Below are 20,730 nucleotides of genomic sequence, written 5' to 3' on the forward strand. Positions count from 1 at the left end.
TGAGCAGCATGTGTATTGGAGGGGGGGGGGGGCGTTAAAAAAGGGGGCTGTTCCAATTCAAGTATATGTCGGAGAACATGGGGGAAAACAAAAGGGGGTTTTAGAGAGAGAGACAGAGAGAGAATGAGAGATACAGAGAGAAGGGGGAGAGAGGGAGAGAGAGAGAGCTTGATAGTAAACAATAATTAATTAGGAGGCGCGGTAGCGGAGCGGTAAAGCGCTTTGCTTCTAAACCGGGGCTCCCGTGTTCGACTCCTGGTGAAGACTGTTGTTTTTAATTTCAGGATCATTGTGCTCCAGCTCTAATGGGTACCAGACATAAGTTGAGGGAAAAGTAACGGCAGTTGGTCGCAGGACACCCTCGTTAACCGTAGGCCACAGAAACAGATGACCTTTACACCATCTGCCCTATACATCGCAAAGGTCTGAAAGGGGAACATTTGGGCAGACAGAGTTGATATATAAGCTTTATAAATATCTTTGAACAATAAAAGGGAGATCGTTTTCACCGAGAAATGTGTATGTATGAAGTATTACAACTGGAGATAACTAGAACAATTTCACTTTCTGTCTGAACAGAAGTGAGAAAAAAAATATATTAAAATCCTAGGTCTGAAAAGGGCGATAGTGTTATCAGATCCGTGACGTTTAAGAGCTTCAGTGTCACAGTCGATCACAATGGAGAATTAATTTCTTTCTTGTTATTAGCGTATGTTTGATAAGGGAGGTGGTCGTATTACTGTCACCATCCGTTTTTGTTTCCTCAAACAATCGTTTTCTTGCGTTGTTGTTTTCTTTTCTCTTTTACCACATTATCTATCATGTGGATAAAAAAAATTGTGGGATATTTATCAACATTCCAGAGTTAGGTTACATTGTCTCTCTCTGTCACAGATTTCTAAGCTAGGTTTTTGCTTTTGGTCTAAAGCGTAGGTCTAAATTCAATAGACTTTCAATCATAAAAAAAAAACTAGAGTGTCACGTTAAATTTGAGATAATATCAGGGCTATCAGATGCTGGTCGTCAGTGTGGACACAAGGATAAAAAAGAACTTGATATGCTTGCACCCACGCCACAAACTGCTTTAAACAGACAATGTTAAATGCTCGATTTAAAGTGTGCACTGACATATGCCAATGACGTAGCCTGAAACTCTTTTTCTTTATTGCCAGCAGCATCAGTTTATCAGCTCCGGGGCGCAGTCTTGGGGATTGAGATAAAAGATTATGGTTTGGCCCAGATGACATGGTCTTTTTCTATACCTTTCTGGTATGATCCAAAGGAATGTTACGCATTACATTTGGCTCAAACTCATTGTATAGAATTATGGGAAGGAAAACATTTGATAGCCTAACGCACAAGGGGTTCCACTCCGGATATTTTCTCTAGGTTGTCTTCTGAAACCGTGATACTTTAAAGTAAAGGATGATTGAAATCAGGGTACCCTTCATCTAGATGCATTGTATGATAAGGCTGAAAATCTTCATTGCCAAGAAGCTATTAGATAATAGAGGATTTTGGGCAAGAAAAAAAAGAATCATTTTGCCCAACAACAAAAGAGGCTCTTTTTCGCGACACATGAAGAGGCACTTTTTTTTTGCGCCACAAGAAAAGAGGCACTTTTTTTGCGACACATGAAGAGGCACTTTTTTTTGCGCCACAAAAAAAAAGAGGCACTTTTTTGCCTCAAAAGAGAAGAGGCACTTTTTTAGCGCCACAAGAAAAGAGGCACTTTTTGGCGTCACAAGAAAAAAAGGCACTTTTTGTGCACCACAAGAAAAGAGGCACTTTTTTGTCTCAACAGAAAAGAGACACTTTTTTGTCTCAAAAGAAAAGAGGCACTTTTTTTGGCACCACAAGAAAAGAGGCACTTTTTGGCGTCACAAGAATAAAGGCACTTTTTTGGCACCACTAGAAAAGAGGCACTTTTTTGCCTCAAAAGAAAAGAGGCAGGCACTTTTTTGCGCCACAAGAAAAGAGGCTATTTTAGGCGCCACAAGAAAAGAGGCTATTTTTGGCGCCACAAGAAAAGAGACACTTTTTTGCGCCACGAGAAAAAAAGGCACTCTTTTGGTGCCACAAGAAAAGAGGCACGTTTTTGCGCCACAAGAAAAGTGGCTTTTTTTTTTGCCTCAAAAGAAAGGAGTTACTTTTTTGGCGCCACAAGAAATGAGGTACTTTTTTGCCTCAAAGAAAAGAGGCACTTTTTGGCGCCACAAGAAAAGAGGCACATTTTGGCGCCACAAGAAAAGAGGCACTTTTTGGCGCCACAAAAAAAGAGGCACGTTTCGGCTTCACACGAAAAGAGGGACAACTTAACAACTTAACGTATAGACTGAAGACGGATTTATCCTAGGACCCTGTTAATACTTTATGAGAACCATTCTAATTAAAATTAATTCACACCTGACTGTGGAATACGTCACCAGGCAAGAACGAAACATTTCCAACAGTTCAACATTGTGTGACTCAGACACAGAGCATTGCTGTTTATATCGGACGACGTTACATGTTTGACAGTAATGTCTTGGACTGGATATATTTGGATTCAGTTTCCATTATACTTTGTTTATCATTGTCCCCCCCCCTTTTTCGCCCATCCCCACGTCCCCCAACGAAATTATTTTTTTCTTTACAATTTATTTTTCTCAATAAAAAAAAAGTTTCTTTATGTCATGAATAGAGTAGCGTCTATTTAGCTCTTTTATTTTGGTTGGGGTTGGGGGGGGGTGGGACTAAGTCGATTTTATAGACATTATATTAGAAAAGAGAGGGGGGGGGAGGCTGTTCAAAAAGTGAAATTAGTTTCTCTAAGTAGGTGAACACTACAATTACTTATCAACAGTGATGTACAAACTACTACCCGTGGGTTATATGCGTGTTGCTTTCCGGTCTCTTGAAACTCCTACCCATAGTGCATAATAATAAAACTGCAGATGTTAGCTTCAAAGAATTTTTTAGCGGTGTTGCGGTCAGAGGCGTATTGGGTGGGGGGGCAAGGGGGCACAATTCCCTGTGCGCTATCCTCAGGGGGCATCACACACAGAGAGGCGCCTATACATGTTCATTGCAAATGAGGGAGGGGCGCTGCAATAAAGTACCTTGCCCCGGGCAAGGTTGAGTTGACCTCCTTTCAAACTCACGTCCCCATAGAAAAGTTGTTAATTAAAGAAACATGTAAAGATTGGAAATGGCGTCCTAAAGAAAGCTTTAACTCGACTATAGTCTTTCAAACAAAAAAAAAAAAAGGCTAGAAAATTGTGAAACTCGAAAGAGACTCTTAGCTTTCATGTGACCTTGTCATGCCACTGGATCAAGACATACATTAAGTGAAGCAGGTGATCTCTGTCGTATTTCTATACAAAAGTCCAGGTAACAAAGTTACCGACTAGTCAGTCCCTGGTACCAACAACTACATTGTTCACGTGAAACAACAACAACAACAAAATAATTCTTAGATGATCCTTCAACTTGAACATTTCGGGAGGAAAAATGATTTTTCTAAAGTAGCCTCAGATTATTGGTCAGATTAAGTCAAAGGCTTTACATCAAGTAAACATTTGTGTCCCACGATCGAAAGTTTTAAGGGGTGCACCCCAAGAGGTTTCCAGGCAATTGGCTACTAGTACTTTATACTCAAATTTGGGAAGCTAAAAATGGTACTTTTAACATGGTTACTTCGCTGATTTGTTAATACATCTCTGACATTTTGAATCGCCAAGCGCTTTACCACGCTACCACACCACTTGATAGAAATATTTGTACAACTGTATATTAATCCATCTTGTCTATGGACACAAGTGTACCAGCCTCACACCATAACAAGAGAAAAACTAAGACACCTCAGTGACGGTTCTACAGAGACACGAAGATAACCTTCTTTAGTGAAGAGTTCACAACAAATTATAACATTCATCTTCCCGAACAATAAAAAAAAAACAACGTGAAAAACAAAGATCAATGTCTCGACAACATTCTTTGTTTTTTAACAGGTAGCAATGTTTTTTTTTTAAAAGATAATTGCTCCTTTGTGAAGCTGACTCTTTGTAAGACAGATAGATTTTTAGGCCTTCTATGACAATTGGTCTCGTATAGATCCAGGGCTACAAACATAACAAGAAAGACATTAAAAATAGTTTTTTAAAATAAAACTATACCTCATTTATATAACTTATGGAGCGTTTGTTTTTCTCTTAAAAATTAATTAATGTTATATTTACACCCTCCCCCCCCCCCTTTTCTGGGCTTGCGAAGACCTTCATTCAGGGAACAGTACCAGGAAAAAGAGTCAGACAGAACTCGCTGGAAGGAAAACTTAAAAGAATGGACGGGCCTTTTATTGAAAGAGATTCTATCCAACGCAAATGATAGAGAGGAATGAAGAAAGACGGTTGACAAATTTTCTGTGATGCCCCAACGGTCCGACAGACTAATGGATAGCTGAAGGTGACGGTCTCATCAAGCATTGCGCCTACATTCTGTTTGCAAACAGCCCACTATGAATTAAAGTTGTTATCTTCTTATCTTATATTACATAATACAGACGTTACTTCGAAAAAAGAAGATGATTACGTCCTCCGCGTCATGCATTCAGTCATGCATATTAACCAATAAATTAAATTCTGCCAAGTCAATGGTTTTCCTGGCTAGCTCAGGCAACCCATTCCATACTCTAATAGCACTAGTGGAGAAGGAGCATTTGCACCAATTTGTCCTAGCATATGGGATGAGAGATGTGCCTTTATCTTTGTGTCTTTCTTAGTATTTCATAAAATTTAGTTTTTGTATTTGAAGAAAATGGTTCAGTGTTTTATGTATAATTGCTACTTTACTTTTGTGTCTTCTGTCATGAAGGTTTTCTAAATTTAGTGATTTTACTTTTCAGACTAGTTGTTCTCAAATAAGTGATGATTACCATTCATCAGAGTTTTTCAAGAACTTACCACTTGGCATTAAAAGTAGAGGGAATATATAAATCTAGTAATCTAAACCCGATCCATTTCTAACATATTTAACTGAGAAATTTAGTTTTGAAAAAATGAAATACATCGTAATAGTTCACATGATAGTAGTTTAGACTTTACTTTTGTCGTTAGAACTCAGCCGTTGCGGAGGGCGGAAAGATATGACATTTTAACTCATGAAATACTATGACCAGAGATCTCCGCTGGCGTTATTTAGAACTTAAGTTTTTGATATCAGGATAAGAGTAACAGGCAGGGTTGTTAGTTCCCCTTTCAGACCTTGCGATCTATAGAAGGGATGTTGAAAAGTCATCTGTTTCATAGGCAAACGGTAAACGAGCAGGGTGTCATGTGGCCAGCACAACGACCGAATGCCTTTACTTTCCATAATTAAAGTAAAGTAGCCATTAGAGTCAGGTGGACTCAGAGGCGCCTTAAAAAATCCCGAAATTCAGAATCCAAGTTTTCCGCTGAGACTAAACACCAGTCGGTTTTAACCAGGATCCCAGGTTTGGAAGCCAAGCGCTTAACCACCCAGGCACAGCGCCCCCGCAGTGTTGAAAACTGTGTACATTAAAAAGTTGTAAGAAAACTTGACAAGGATCACCATAGGTCACCTGATATGAACACGTGACACTCCCAGTACATAAACAATATCGTTTTTTTTTGTTTTCCCCAGTTCTGTATTGACCCATTCACGTCAGTGAAGTGGCTCTTAACCCTTAAAACGCGTGTGGTAGTTTAGCCTCTAAACATCAGAATTGTAATTCTATTGTGTATGCACCCATTGTAAAACATCTCAGCACTTTAAGGGTTAAGAGGGGCGATATCTTTTTAAGGGTGTTGTGCCGGGCCCTTCCATGCTTCATAGTTTCCAACATTAGTAACACGATAATAAAAACCAAGGCTGTATTTGATGATAAATAAATCTCTTCTTAAGTAGTGCTAGGTATTATGACGCCAATATTCGAACACGAACAACAAGATAGCTATAAGGTAAAAGAGTACTTACGATAGAGAGTTTGGTAACAGTATAACTTCTACTCTGTCAGGTATAAACTACAGAAATTATTATTACCTTTTATTGGTTCATTATGAGTGTCTTCTTTTTCTTTTAACAAGTGTAATAAATATAGGAGTCGTTTAGGAATGCTGTAGTTTTCCATATTGCAGACGTGACCTGCAGATGTGACCTGAGCATCACACCTGGAGCTGAATCAGGCTTTACAGGTCCGCTCTTCGAAGAACGTCACTATCAGCATCGTCACAGCACATTAATAAAGCAGTTAGCTGTCAAACTGTTAGAAAAGGTTCAAACTCTAGTAATGCCAATAACATGCAGGCATATGTGTATCCAAGGGATTAAGTCTATAAATCGCAAAAATAGATCTGACTGTAAAGTACAGATCGTAACATCTCTTAAAGAGACTAGCGTTGTTCGTCCCCTTGGTCTAAGTTTCTGAAAAAAAAAAGGTATTTTCATTTGTTAATAACTTCTATTTGTTAAAAATGTTGAAAAGATAAATATTTGTAAGCTCTATCATTCAAGGGGAGGTCAGCGCTCATCAGGTGAACAAAGAAAACATTTCATGGACATTCTCAAAGCTTCTCTAAAAAGCCTTCAGCATTGACCCTGCCACCTTGGAGACGGGAGCACATTATAGAGCATCGGGTTGTGAAAACTGGCGCACAAATTGCAGAGGACAAGAGAACAGCGCTGGCAAAAGAAAAGCGTCTGAGAAAACAAGCAATGACATTATCTTCCGGCGGAATAACCTGCCCAGTGTGCTAATGAACATAGGTCTCAGCAGCCACATCAGAAGGCCCTAGATGACAAAATTGATCATTATCGAACCAATAATAATCCATGAAAGAGGCCCAAGGTTTCCTATGATGACAAAGCTAATATTGAATAGCGCAAATTCTGAGGTTTCCTTTTTTTTTAAAAAGAACAAGGCTCCCAAATTACGTAACAAGGCTATTGAGAATTTTAACCACATTATTTTGGCTGAGTATAGGATCATGACGTCGGACCTTGTGACGTGGCAACGAGCTATTGATCTGAACTGCCCACAGTTTGCGACGTGGCAGGTCAGTACTGAGGCCTACTCTGACGATTGGTCTCGTGTTAACACGTAGCAAGACTCGCTTAGAAAGTCGTGTAGCTGGTTGAACTTAGATCTACCTAAAAAACCTGGCGTAGTTATCTTATCTTCTTATCTTATATAATACAGACGTTACTTCAAAAAAGAAGATGATTACTTCCTACGCATCCTGCATTTAGTCATGCATATTAACCAATGACTTAAATAATAGTTTGGCGCATAAGGTCTTCTAAGAAAGTGCAACGCCTTGTTAGACGTGGGCGGCCCTATTTTCGTTAGTTGTTGTCCTCATTTAAGCGCCATGCTAGACGTGGGCGGCCCTATTTTTTGTTGTCTTCATTTTGGCGCCATGTTATGGATATTTTTGCTCAATGTGTTTTGGCTTGTCTAATAATATTTCCTGCGAATCACATGCACTTCACTTAGTGGGGCGAGTGCCCGTGGGGGAGACTTGCCGTATCTGCTGCAATTAATCAAATTAAAAATCACTGAATAATAACTGATATGAAACCCAGAAAGAATATTAAAATATCCCCAGAAAGCCCAAGTTAGCGTTTTTAGATTTTTTTTTCAGCAAGATTTTTCATCTCACAAGAAGACACTAACAAGCTGTGTTTGAGCAGCTAGTGCTAAAATGTGCTCACCAAATGTGTGGAAAGCGCACTGGTTTGGTCAACGCAAGGTGGATTTTTTTGTTCTTCTTCTCATTGGTTTCGTTGGAATTGTTTCGATGTCGAGACGGGCTAATGTCATTATCACGAGGTTACTGGAGTCTGGACAAGACGCCCCCTTTCTCTCCCTGGTCACTCTATTATTGCATATCTCTGCCAACTCCACTGGAAGGACGGAAGTCAGAAAGAAACGAAAAAGAAGATAAAAAGGAAGAGGGGGGACCATCTACTGCGTCAGAAACAAATTTCGTTACCTGGCAAAGTGGGTTCCACACCAAACCACACACACAAACTTTTGATTCTTTTAAAAATGTTTTTCTTCACACATACACACAAATGATTCTTTCAAATGTTATTTTTAGCACTATTACTTTCTGAATGCAAACTCTTTTTGTTTATTATTATTATTATTATTAATTTTTATAAAAGCTTTTGTATAACAAACATTATTTATTTTTAAAGACAGTAATTTAAATCATATTTTTAATGCACGGAACATGACTTACTTGTATAATTAACTTGTTTGGGCTAGCTGGCTCAAAGCCTACACTTTATGTATTTCTAATGTACTATTCAGCAACTATTATATACAGGCACTGCTGTAAAAGCGAAATATTTGAAATGTTTACTATCAGGCATTGCTTTCATAAAACTTATTCATACTCTCTACGGTTTATTCATTTATTATAAAAAGCATATATATCAACTCTGCCTGTCTGGTACAAATTTATACACCTTATTTCTCCCTTTCCCCCTTCTTGGATCAAGTTGAAACTTTGCACAATTATTCATTGATCCTAACAAAACATGAATATTTTTTTTTAAAAGTAACCACCTAATTAGTCGTAATTAACTTTTTTAATGTAAAAACTGAAATAAATCGTACGGTATTAAGACATATGGCTGCAAATGTGGAGTTCATCCCATTAGAAACTTTCTTCTTATTAAACTTTTTGTTTTTACACATAAAAAAAAATATAAAAAAAATAGCTGGCTCAAAGCTCTACATTCTATTAAAGTGTTCGATACTAATCATTTAGAATAGTCATTTAGAAAATTATTGATTTTAGGGTAGAGAATTATCTATTTTGATTTTCATTTGCATGTACAATACTCAGGCAGTATTCCAGAAATGGGGTGTTGGGGGTCAGGGATATTTAATATGGTGTTGATTGCTCTGGGGTATAGGATCCTTATATCATTTTTCTGTCTCTGGTGGTTTCAATAGTTAGGTAGCATGTCTTTGATATTAAATAGTATTTCTATTATTATTATTATATTTTTAGGTTAATCACTTTTCAATAGTTTATGATTCACTACTTATGAGTTATGAGAACTTACAAATAAAAAACTATATAATAAAAATATTTTAAAAAAGCCCACAAAAGAGGCAAGACTTGTATCAAATTTGTATCAACTAGTTTTTCATTACATTTGTTATTACTGATAGATATCCCACGCTACTTTTACTGTGTCATGCAAACAGCGAGATCTATCTTGATCAGTGTTTCCCAAACCTTTTCTTTAACGGAACATTTCGCACATTATGAGTATTTAGCCCAAAGGTTCTCAACATGTGGATCGCGACCCCCTTGGGGGTCGATTAACGACTTGCCAGCGGTCGCCTAAGATTATCGAAACTATGGATTGTTAGTGTCTTTTCTTCTATTGCTGTATGTGTGTGCGGGGTGATGGGGGGTCGCGGCAGAGTGGGGTTTGTAATAATTGGTCGACGAGCTTTAAAGGTTGAGAACCGCTGATTTAACCGAACACGTTGCTTATTTTTGTAAAGAGAGATTCATTCACGTGGTTTCCTACTAATTAATTAATACAGTAATTCGCGGAACACGTATTCAGATCTCGCGGAACACTAGGGTTACGCGGAACACTGGGAAAACACTGATCTAGATAAAAGCGCACTTAATGATCTGATAGTTTTATCTTTTAAAAAAAAATATCGATTACAATTAATGGACACCTTTTTTTGTTCAATGTTTTATCCTCTTCCTTGAAAGAGTAATAGACTTAACCCGAGTGAGAAACTATCCCATTTGCGAACATCAAGCAACTTGTCCATGTATTTTCTTTTGGATAGGAATACATTATTGAATGGCGGCAGAGTTGGTTGCCATTTATCGCCTAAAAGCTACAGAATAAAACATGAAGTTGGTGCAGCGACAAAGAAATGTGGTGGTCAAAAAGAAAAAAAAATATATCGAATACACAGAATGTTTCGTTTGTAACCTGGCTGTGTTTGTAGAAGCATGATCTCAGTGCTAGGAACATGATGTTAAAGTCTTAAATTTAGGGCTGGCCTGTAGGAACCTGATCTTAAAGTCTTAAATTTAGGACTTTCCTGTAGGATAAATTTAGGACTGACCTATAGGAACCTGATCTTAAGGTCTTAAATTTAGGGCTGACCTGTAGGAACCTGATCTTAAAGTCTTAAATTTAGGGCTGACCTGTAGGAACCTGATCTTAAAGTCTTAAATTTAGGACATTCCTGTAGGATAAGTTAGGGCTGACCTGTAGGAACCTGATATTAAAATCTTAAATTTAGGGCTGACCTGTAGGAACCTGATCTTAAAGTCTTAAATTTAGGACATTCCTGTAGGATAAGTTAGGGCTGACCTGTAGGAACCTGATATTAAAGTCTTAAATTTAGGGCTGACCTGTAGGAACCTGATCTTAAAGTCTTAAATTTAGGACTTTCCTGTAGGATAAATTTAGGGCTGACCTATAGGAACCTGATCTTAAGGTCTTAAATTTAGGGCTGACCTGTAGGAACCTGATCTTAAAGTCTTAAATTTAGGGCTGACATGTAGGAACCTGATCTTAAAGTCTTAAATTTAGGACATTCCTGTAGGATAAGTTAGGGCTGACCTGTAGGAACCTGATATTAAAATCTTAAATTTAGGGCTGACCTGTAGGAACCTGATCTTAAAGTCTTAAATTTAGGACATTCCTGTAGGATAAGTTAGGGCTGACCTGTAGGAACCTGATCTTAAAGTCTTAAATTTAGGGCTGACCTGTAGGAATTATTTATTGTTGTTAAAGATCATATGTGTTTCATTATGTTCATTAACAGATCACATATTTTAAAGTTAACTCTTTCTCTCCTGATTGACGATACCAATGTTGATTTGACCCCATTAAATGAACTTAATTTTTGGGTTCATACATTTTAATTTGTTTTATATAAAAAGGGCATTCGTTTATCTTTACCAATCATAACATTTTCTGATTAGAATAAAAACGGTTTTGACGTTTAACCCCAGCAGGCTAGTGAAATACAAACGGAAAAAAATGAATAATTCCTTCTGAACGCTCAAATGATTACGGAGAGATAGAGTTAAAGATTTTATATCACGACTTTGGCCTTGATTACGTGGCAGATGACTTTAACTTAAACAAAAAAAAATTCCCTAGGGACTTGAATAATAAACTGTTTGGTCTCTGTTTATTCTACTGGTGCTTGCTGCCATTTCCCTGCCTCTATATTTCTCCTTATCGTGTTTGTTTTGTAAGCGATAAATAATTGACTGCAAAACAAAATGTACATAGCTAATAATGCTATTTGATAAATCGCTAAAACAGAGACTTACCATACAAAGCTATCCTGTGAGGAATACATAAATAATAACAAATAAATAAACAAAGAAATAAAAAAGTCTCACAACCTCCCTCCCCCCGAAACTGATTTGGATAGGAAAAAAAAACAGGTATAGAATCTGCTTAAGACTTGATAAATATTCACATTTAGACATACCTCGTATTAGAACACTGATATAAAGACACATAAGGACACAGACTCAACAAGTAAATTATGGTTTACCATCATAAGAAACAAATAAAAGCCTATCTGAGGGAAATAACTCAGCACCTACAACTATATATCTCAATTGTGTAGAGGCTTTTTCCATTATTCAATATATTAAAATAGTTTATTACCAATAAATATTGACTAATTATTATTATTGAATCAAGTTTTGTAAGGTAAAATAAATTATTGTTTGAAGTTTCAACTTGATCCTAGAAATGGGTCTGGGAGACATAACGTGTACAAACATTTTACCAGACAGACAAACAAACTTGTACCAAACGGATAAACAGGCAGACGACTCAGAGTGAGTTCATATAAGCGTTGTATAAAAATATGTGCAGCTGTTAAAAGATACTTCTAGTCGAAGGCAAGAAACCTTTTCTCTGTGTTGTTTCGAAATAAGTTGACAAAGTTTGTAAATATCCTGAAACGATGTAGTTGGATAGTGAGTTTCCATGTTTACGTCTACATTAAAGGTTGTTTATATATTTATAAACGAAGGTGAAATTCATTTTGCTGCACAGGACGTTTTAAAGCATTATTTAAGAGTTGTGTATCAAGTAAATGTTATGCCTTCAAGCAGTGCTTTTTTGTACGGCGTACTGGCAATTTTTTCAGAGTGGGGAAAAAATAATTACTTTTTCTTGTATTTTAACGTATATTATTAAATTATTAGTAGTTAAAAGTTAATCAATTCATCACTGAGTACCGCTACCTATTTTTCTTAACAAAAAAAGCACTGCCTGCAAGGGTTGGTAGGACAAGCTTTCTTTCCCCGTGGTTGGCGCTGCCTGCAAGGGTTGGTAGGACAAGCTTTCTTTCCCCGTGGTTGGCGCTGCCTGCAAGGGTTGGTAGGACAAGCTTTCTTTCCCCGTGGTTGGCGCTGCCTGCAAGGGTTGGTAGCACAAGCTTTCTTTCCCCGTGGTTGGCGCTGCCTGCAAGGGTTGGTAGGACAAGCTTTCTTTCCCCGTGGTTGGCGCTGCCTGCAAGGGTTGGTAGGACAAGCTTTCTTTCCCCGTGGTTGGCGCTGCCTGCAAGGGTTGGTAGGACAAGCTATCTTTCCCCGTGGTTGGCGCTGCCTGCAAGGGTTGGTAGGACAAGCTTTCTTTCCACGTGGTTGGCGCTGCCTACGGCCGCTTACATAGAGCGTTGCGCCACGACTATGGTACGACCCAACCCAGTTAAGGTTGCTACTATTGTGGATCCTTCTGATGGGATTTAGTGTTAAGAGCCCTCTGTCTACGCCTGACTGTTGGATGAGATCCTTTCCAAAAGCCAATGGGATTATGGCGTCTTTGGTGCCGAGACTTTGAGTCAAGGACGAGACTAGTAGAAAAAATAAGACCAGGAATACTCTTGACAGCTTAAGAGAGAGATCGGCTTTAGTATCTGTAGTAGATATTTAACTTATCGACATTCGACGTTTTCCCTTCATTACGCATTTAACTTCTTCATCGACACCGTCCATCAGCGTCGACTATTTTCTACATGGTTGGCCTTTCGACTGTGTTATTTGATTTGGGCAAGCATAACCATTGTCCGCAGGCGGTCGATTTAGATTTTCTTTTCGCCGTCTGCGTTTGTCCTCGGCAGCAGTTTTTCTTTTTGGTTATGCTTGCCCTGGATGTGGCAAAATATGTAGGTCACAGCTGGGACTGCGCAGCCACGGGAAATACTGCATTATTATTTGATTTCGGTTATTTGAGTGTTACACCTCCGATTAGAGTTTAAACTTTTCTGCACAAGACACAGCGCCTAAGCGCCTAACAGTAGATGCAACCCATCAACGGGTCAATTTTAGCATATGACATACATAGGGAGCGCGCGTGCGCACACACACATACACTCACAGAGAGAGAGAGAGAGAGAGAGAGAGGCATGAGGAAATTATACTAATATTTATAACTATAATTATTGAATGTAAAGTTAATACTCATAAAATGATTAGCTTCCTAAGAGTGCATTGACGTCACACCAAGTGTCTTACATTGAGCTGTTATAACATTGGTTACGGTTTTGTACAGTCTTGCATTGGAATAACTAGAATATTTGAAGCTGTATTCACACTATAATATAAATATAGAGCACTAACCTTTTTATTTTCAGACGATAGACGAATGTTTGACTGGTTTATAATCATTTAAGTAAAAGTAAAGAAAGATAATCTCAAACCATTATTAATTGTATAGTATCTATTTAACATTTAAAGACCGAATTACAAAGGAAGAGATTAGAGACGGGGTTATTACAGCGATTGGACCCCACGGTGACCTGCTTACAATTGTAAAAATAATACAACTCTATGGCCATAGGTGTTCGGGGCTCGAAAAGACCTTCCTTCAGGGAACAGTACCAGAAAAAAAGAGGCAGACAGAAAAAAACGACGGAAAGACAACATAAAAGAATGAACGGACCTGCCATTAAAGGAGGTTCTATCCAAGGCAAAAAAAAAGAGGAAGAAGGTTGACGAATCTTATGCGGTGCCCTGACGGTCCAACAGACTACGATAAGGGGAAAGGTAAAGGTGATATCTATTTAACCGAATGTGTTTCTTCAAAACCATTATCAATTGGCAACAGACTGTGGGACATAACTCTTGACACTGCTTTGTCGTTATCTTCTGGACTATCCCCTGTTAATTCTCTCCCTTTCACTATATCTCCTCTAAATCTACCACTCAATCTCGCTGTCGCTCCTCTCTCACCCCTCCATATCTCTCTTCCTCTTTTTACTCTCTCTCTCTCCCTCTCTCTCTCTCTCTCTGCTTCATCCTTTGGTTCACTAAGTTTCCAATGTTCCTCTTACACTTTATATCATTTAAAACGCTGGTTAAAAGTAACTCATTTACTGGACTAAACAATAAAATACATTTATTATTTTTATTTCGATAAATTCAGAACTAAATGAAGCTTACTTTGATTCAATGTGTTCAATTTGTAAAATTAAAAAGTCTGCATTATATGATCACTATTTCTGTCAATGCCCACTCTTTTGGAGACAGTTGAACTTTCGACGTTTTGGTGTAACGGACAGCGTATCAAAAACGGACCAGGCATTTCCATACGATCCTGCCTTCAAATTCCGGACCTACGAAAATGAAGGGCATCCATTTGTACCCGTTCTCAGAAAATGGAAAGTTCAATAAACCATGAAGAACTGAGCTGATGCATGTGCGGGTTTATTTCACTGTTTGACGGCTCGTAGAACTATATTGAATATTTATGCATACTAGCCTAACCTTAATTAGTTTGAATTACTTTATTATATATTGACCAAGTTCTTAAAGTCTTTTATGCTTTTAATAATTTCAATGTTAAAAAAAAACTCAAGCCTAACACAATGGCTGTAAAATTAATTATTTAACGTATCAGGCTAGTCTTTGACAGTCCGTCCTTTGTATAATGGATGAATATCAGTGCAGTCTAAAACTGAAACTCATAATGCCCTGCCTACTTTCCTACGCCCCTCACACAACGCGCCTTCAAGAATATGAGATGCATGGCCGGTTCCCACTTACTTTAACCAGGTAAATAAAACTATTGCAAGTGGGACTACACAACTATGACAAGAGCAAGATTGAAGTGAGAAAACAAAATCTAACACTCGAGTAGGGGACCGGAAAAAGAGGAAAGGAAAAAAGAATCCGTGTTCGTTTGTTTGACATGTTTCGGATGTTCCTTCAGAGTTGAAGATAGTTTACTTCCTAGTCCAAACCTCCCGCAGGACGACGGGGGATGGGAGTGGGCAGTATTTGAACCCTCGACCATCGATAAATCCGAACGACAGTCCAGCGCTCAAACCGCACGACCAGGCAGCCATCCCTTTATACTTTCATAGAATTAACTACCTTTCATCTTATAGGTTACTTCTGTCTTATAACTTACCTTTGTCTTAGAACTTAATTTTATCTTTTAATATATTTCTTATCTTACAACTTACTTTTATCTTATAACTTGATTTTATCTTATAACTTAATTTTATCTTATAACTTAATTTTATCTTGTAACTTAATTTTATCTTGTAACTTAATTTTATCTTGTAACTTACTTTTATCTTATAACTAATTTATCTTATCACCTACTTTTATCTTATAACATACTTACTTTTATCTTGTAACTTATATATTTCTTCTCACTTACTTACATCTAACAATGTGCGTTGTATCCTATAACTTATTTTTTATCCACACAACTTTTTCGTAAAATATTTTTTTTTTCTGTTTCGCTATTTCCTTTGCCTCGTTTTCATTTGAAATATTTCACTGGCATCCGTTTCATTTTCTTGCCCTTCCCCCCCCCCCTCGCTCTCTCCTCGTCTCCCCCTCTCTCTCTTTCCATGACCCACCCTTTCTCCAACATCGTCAATCTTACGAGCCAGTTTAATTAAAAATTGTCTATGGAGCTGTCAGGAACACGCAAGTGTTGAGCCGGCCACAGCGGGCCGCATACAGATGTTCTGTGACTGTCCGAGACAAAGGCCACTAGCCACTCGTCGTGGTCATCTCTTTCACTCCCTCTATTGTCTGTTCGAAATGGCCATGAGAATTTAGGAAACTGTACTCCATTGGAGAACTGACTAGATGATTAGATAGGAACAATGGCGTTACATTGTAGTATTGACGAAACGCTGCTAAGTGTTCTATATTACAGTAATGATTCGATGATAAATATTACCATAATTATATTTATGAAAACTTAAATAGACCCGGACAACGGCCTTGCCTGCATCAGATGTGGAAAAAATATGTATGTCGCAACTGGTCATATGAAACACTGCACTCATCCTTAATCTTCGCAATTGTGGACAATATCATTTATTAGACCAGAGGATAGTGGTATCAATGTAATGATTTTAACAATGGCTTTACGATTGATTACAAAAAACATGATTCTTTCTCTTTATCGATACAAAACACATTATACATACCACACAGAATGTCACAACAAGTTGAAATTTTGCAGAATTATTTCTTGTACCTAACAAAACAAAAATCAATAAAATAAAATTAACAAATTAGTAGGTAATTATTTTTTCCACATCTGATGCATGGAGTCAAGATTCACAAGGCTACCGGAGCTGACTGCGATATATTCACGCTTAATAAATGTCTACCCATGGTTCATAAATAAGTTCCTTGCTTTGCCTTATCCACGAAGGCGACTTTTCTTTATGTGGGCTAAAGATGACTACAACGGGTATTGATTTACCATTGAAGACTAACTCAATCTCTTTAGCAAAGGCTTTGAGAGCCTTAGTCACAGCTTCTTTCATTAACCTACAAAGATGCTTATATGCTTCCGAGCCGTTCGGCGCATTGGGCGGCAAGCTGTCTCCTTAAAGATATGTCACTGACAATGTCTAAAGCCTTTATCCAGCTGGTGTCTGAGGTCCTCCATGAAAATGTGGTGCCAAGTTATAGGAGGACACGAATGATTAAAAGTTTCCCTTTCAGACCTTGCGTTCTACAGGGCAGATTATGCTAAGGTCAACTGTACTTTTGGCCAACGGGTAATGAGCAGGGTGTCATGTGGCCAGCACAACGACCAACCGCCTTTACGTTCCCTAACTAAGGTCAGGTACCCTTTAGAGTTAGGTCACTCAGAGGAGCCCTAAAAATTCTCAAAATTCTAAATCCCAGTCTCCACCGAGATTCGAACCCATGGCCCCAGGTTCGGAAACCAAGCTCTTAACCTCTCAGCCACCTCACCCCCAGCACGAACATCAATATAAAATAGTTTTTCCTCTCCTCACCATTTAGTCTTTACTCTTGATTTTTAAAAAGCGTAAATTCAACTCTGTCTGTCTGTGTGTCTGTCCAAAAAGTTTCCATACGTTAATTAGTTCCCTTTATAAATTGAGGCTTATTAGAAATGTAATTCCATGACTGATCCAAACTCATTAATACACTTAATATAAATCTTTTTATATAAAGATGTGTGTGTGTGTGTGTGTGTATTTTGCTTGTTAATTTCTCATTGACACATGGACAGACTAATAAAAAAAAATGTTACACTCTCATTTCAGCCTGTGAATTCAATTAACGCACTTATCGTAATGAGTCTCTTGTCTCTGCGAGGTTCTAATCACATTAAATCTGTTCTTCATTTATGAGATTACAGCCTGGAATGAAACACCCTGGATCTCGCTCATACAGAGACTTCTGACCAGACAAGATGGATTTTTTTTTGTATGTGAGTAGATCAGAATAAAGAAACAACCATAGACGTCTAATTAGAGTAATCTTTCTTTAAAAGGGACACCATCAGAATGAACATTTGGAAAGGAGACAACCGTCTGTGTGATGGATGCATTAGTTGAATTACGCAGCCAAAATTAACGTGTCTTCCAGTTCGTGCTAATCTTGAGGGCAGAAGGTTACTAGGCAAGCTGCTCTAGTTTCAGGGCAGAGGGTTACTAGGCAAGCTGCTCTAGTTTCAGGACAGAGGATTACTAGGCAAGCTGCTCTAGTTTCAGGACAGAGGGAGTAAGAACAAGAAAACCTAAAGAGGAGAGTATTACGCTTCAATTAGCGAGGCATCACAACTTGCAACAGACTGTCTACCATATGTAACCGTGGCACCTTCGATAGCAGTCTTGAAGCGTGAGTAACCAAATCCTGTTAGATATTCTATCTATCTATCTATCTATCTATCTATCTATCTATCTATCTATCTATCTATCTATCTATCTATCTATCTATCTATCTATGTGAAGAAACAAGTCGCTTTACCTTAAAGTGTCTTTTAGTAGTGAAGCATTTCAACATAACATATATACAAGGCAGACATCATATACAGATCTCATACTTCACTAGTTGACTTCATCTCTTCTTGTATACACACTCGTCACTTCCCGCAAGTCCCCTAACTCTCCGATACCCAACACTTGACCGTGTGTCACGGTTGACCACACAGTAACCGTGTCACAACAATCTATCAATCTATAAATTTGTCCTTATGACAAGCTATAGTCTAAATATATTCGATGGCATCTTGCTGCTTAGGACTTATTGTTTTGGCAGGGCCGAAAAAGTACCAAAACTAAAGCGAATATTACAATGTCTGCGCAAGAAATTACATGGTGGACATGTTGAGCAAAAATAAGTCCAGTATTTTTTTTCTTAATAGCAGACGTGATGGGATGCCAGGGAACTAATCCCACAGTGACGTGATCTTCCAGTTATGGTTTAGAATGATTCGTATTCCTACTACAAATGAGTTGAACAAATATTTGTCAACCTAACTGAAGGTATGTTGAATTTACTTCTACTGCCAAATGAACGAAAGGTAGTGATGGTGGTTTATCAATGATGCAATTGTTGATATTAAACGCGTGTCTAGCAAACGAAAATATTAAAAGCAAAGATGAAAAATGTTTTTTTTAAACAAAAAAGTTTCGAAGTGTGATTGTATCAATTAGTTTGGATCAGTCAGGTAATTAAAGTTGTAACTTTCAAATATTTTTTTCTCCATATCTCCACAATAGTGTAGGCCAAAGCTGATTATTCACATCTGTAGGGGGTCTTTTAAGTTAGTATTTATTTTTTTTTTAAATTGTTTTTCCTTTATATTTAATTTTCCTCCAGTTTATCTTTGTTGACTAATTTTCTGACATTGATTCAAATGGTTATACACTTCAGTTTATGGCAAATCCCCTAGGGCATGTTAATAATATATACAAGAACATATATGTAAAGTTACAGCTCAAAATCCATTATATCTTTTTAGAAATGTGTTCCCAAATGTTTACATCTATTTATAGACGCAGCGGTGTCGTCATACCAAATGTCAAAATTTTTAAATATTCCTCAGGATGACTGGGATAAGTGGCTGGGTTTGAACTCGGAACTATCAAGACCATCATAACGCATACCAAACGACGAGGGTATATCTTCTTGTTTTTTTTTTTCTTTTCCAACAGAAAAAGCTGTAATGCAAAGCTAGCGGAAAAAGACTGTCTCTAGTTAAGTATTATTACCCCCCCCCCCAACCAGCCGTCAGCTGTTCAGTATATCGTGATTCATGTCACACAAAATTGCCACAAAATTGCCAGGTCGTGATATAAAGAGGGTGACTTTAAATTTAGCGATTGAAACTTTGACAATGTTTTTTTCACAAAACCAGGAAGTGACCCCGAAAAACTAAATTTTGAAGTTGTCTTTTTTTTCTTCAGAACCTACTGGGTCCTAGAAACAGGATTGTATTGTCGTATGACACATTGTTGTAGGTAGGAAATCATAATTGTACATATGAAAACGTAAAAGGGAAACTCCGATGGTTTTGACAATATTTAATATGTTTTTCTGGTTTACAAAAAATGAATATATTATTCTTTTTGTTTTATTTTCAATAATAATTTAGTTATTGATGTTTTTATAACGTAATTTTTCTGCGCATCCATAGCGGTCAGAATTTCACCGGGTTTCTATGTGGCGTAACACAAACCTAGTGATTTAATTTATTGATTTACTGTATAAAGAGGAACCATACAGTAAAGTTTACAGTCTCGTCAAAGAAATAGATCTAGGTCTATGCACTTACATCTAGATCTGGCAAGCCAATGGAGGGAAGCATATGAAAATGTTACTTTTTTTCCCCTCAAGGTGGTTGGTCTTTGTGCTGGCCACATGACACCATCATTAATCATGGGCCACAGAAATATAACCATTATATTATCAGCCCTAAAGATCTCAAGGGGAACTTTACTACTTTACTAGTCTTAAGTGTGGAGTTCTTTCCCTTCGATAGTTTTTTTGAATAAAAGGATTTTTCTTTTTATGTTTTGCTTGTTCCATAATGCTATAATGTGCATGGAGCGGGTTGCCTGTATCAGCCAGGAAAATACATTTCTTAGCAGAGTTTAAAAGTGTTTTTAATTAACATGCACGACTAGTTTAACATATGGATACCTAGAGGATGTAATTATCTTCTTTAAAGTAAGACATACTAATCATATTGTTAAATAGGCCTACTCACATGAGGTCTGAAGTGCCCATTTAAAGTGGAACATACAAATTATTATTATTGTAAGCTACTAGTAGATTGGCGAATATTGCGAATCTGGCAGATCTATTAAACTCATGTGTTCAATATGGAAATCAATACAACGCCCAAAGCCTTGAGGCAGAGAATGTAATTGAACCAAAGCGCATGAGGTGTGTTGGGTAT

At 37.7% G+C, this 20,730-nt stretch overlaps 1 protein-coding gene across 2 annotated transcripts in view; it reads right to left on the reverse strand.

The window, feature by feature from the left end:
* LOC106050354 (calcitonin gene-related peptide type 1 receptor-like) overlaps positions 1-20,730 on the reverse strand; it is a 187,402-nt gene that overhangs the window by 155,107 nt on the left and 11,565 nt on the right. The window contains exon 2 of one of the 2 annotated variants that reach the window (XM_056018243.1): positions 6,043-6,423. The exons of the other annotated variant lie outside the window; for it this stretch is intronic. The gene's annotated coding sequence lies outside the window, so the exon portion shown is untranslated. The remainder of the gene's footprint in view (positions 1-6,042; positions 6,424-20,730) is intronic. 2 annotated transcript variants of the gene reach the window in all.

Source organism: Biomphalaria glabrata, chromosome 1, assembly GCF_947242115.1.
Source record: "Biomphalaria glabrata chromosome 1, xgBioGlab47.1, whole genome shotgun sequence".
NCBI lineage: Eukaryota > Metazoa > Mollusca > Gastropoda > Planorbidae > Biomphalaria > Biomphalaria glabrata.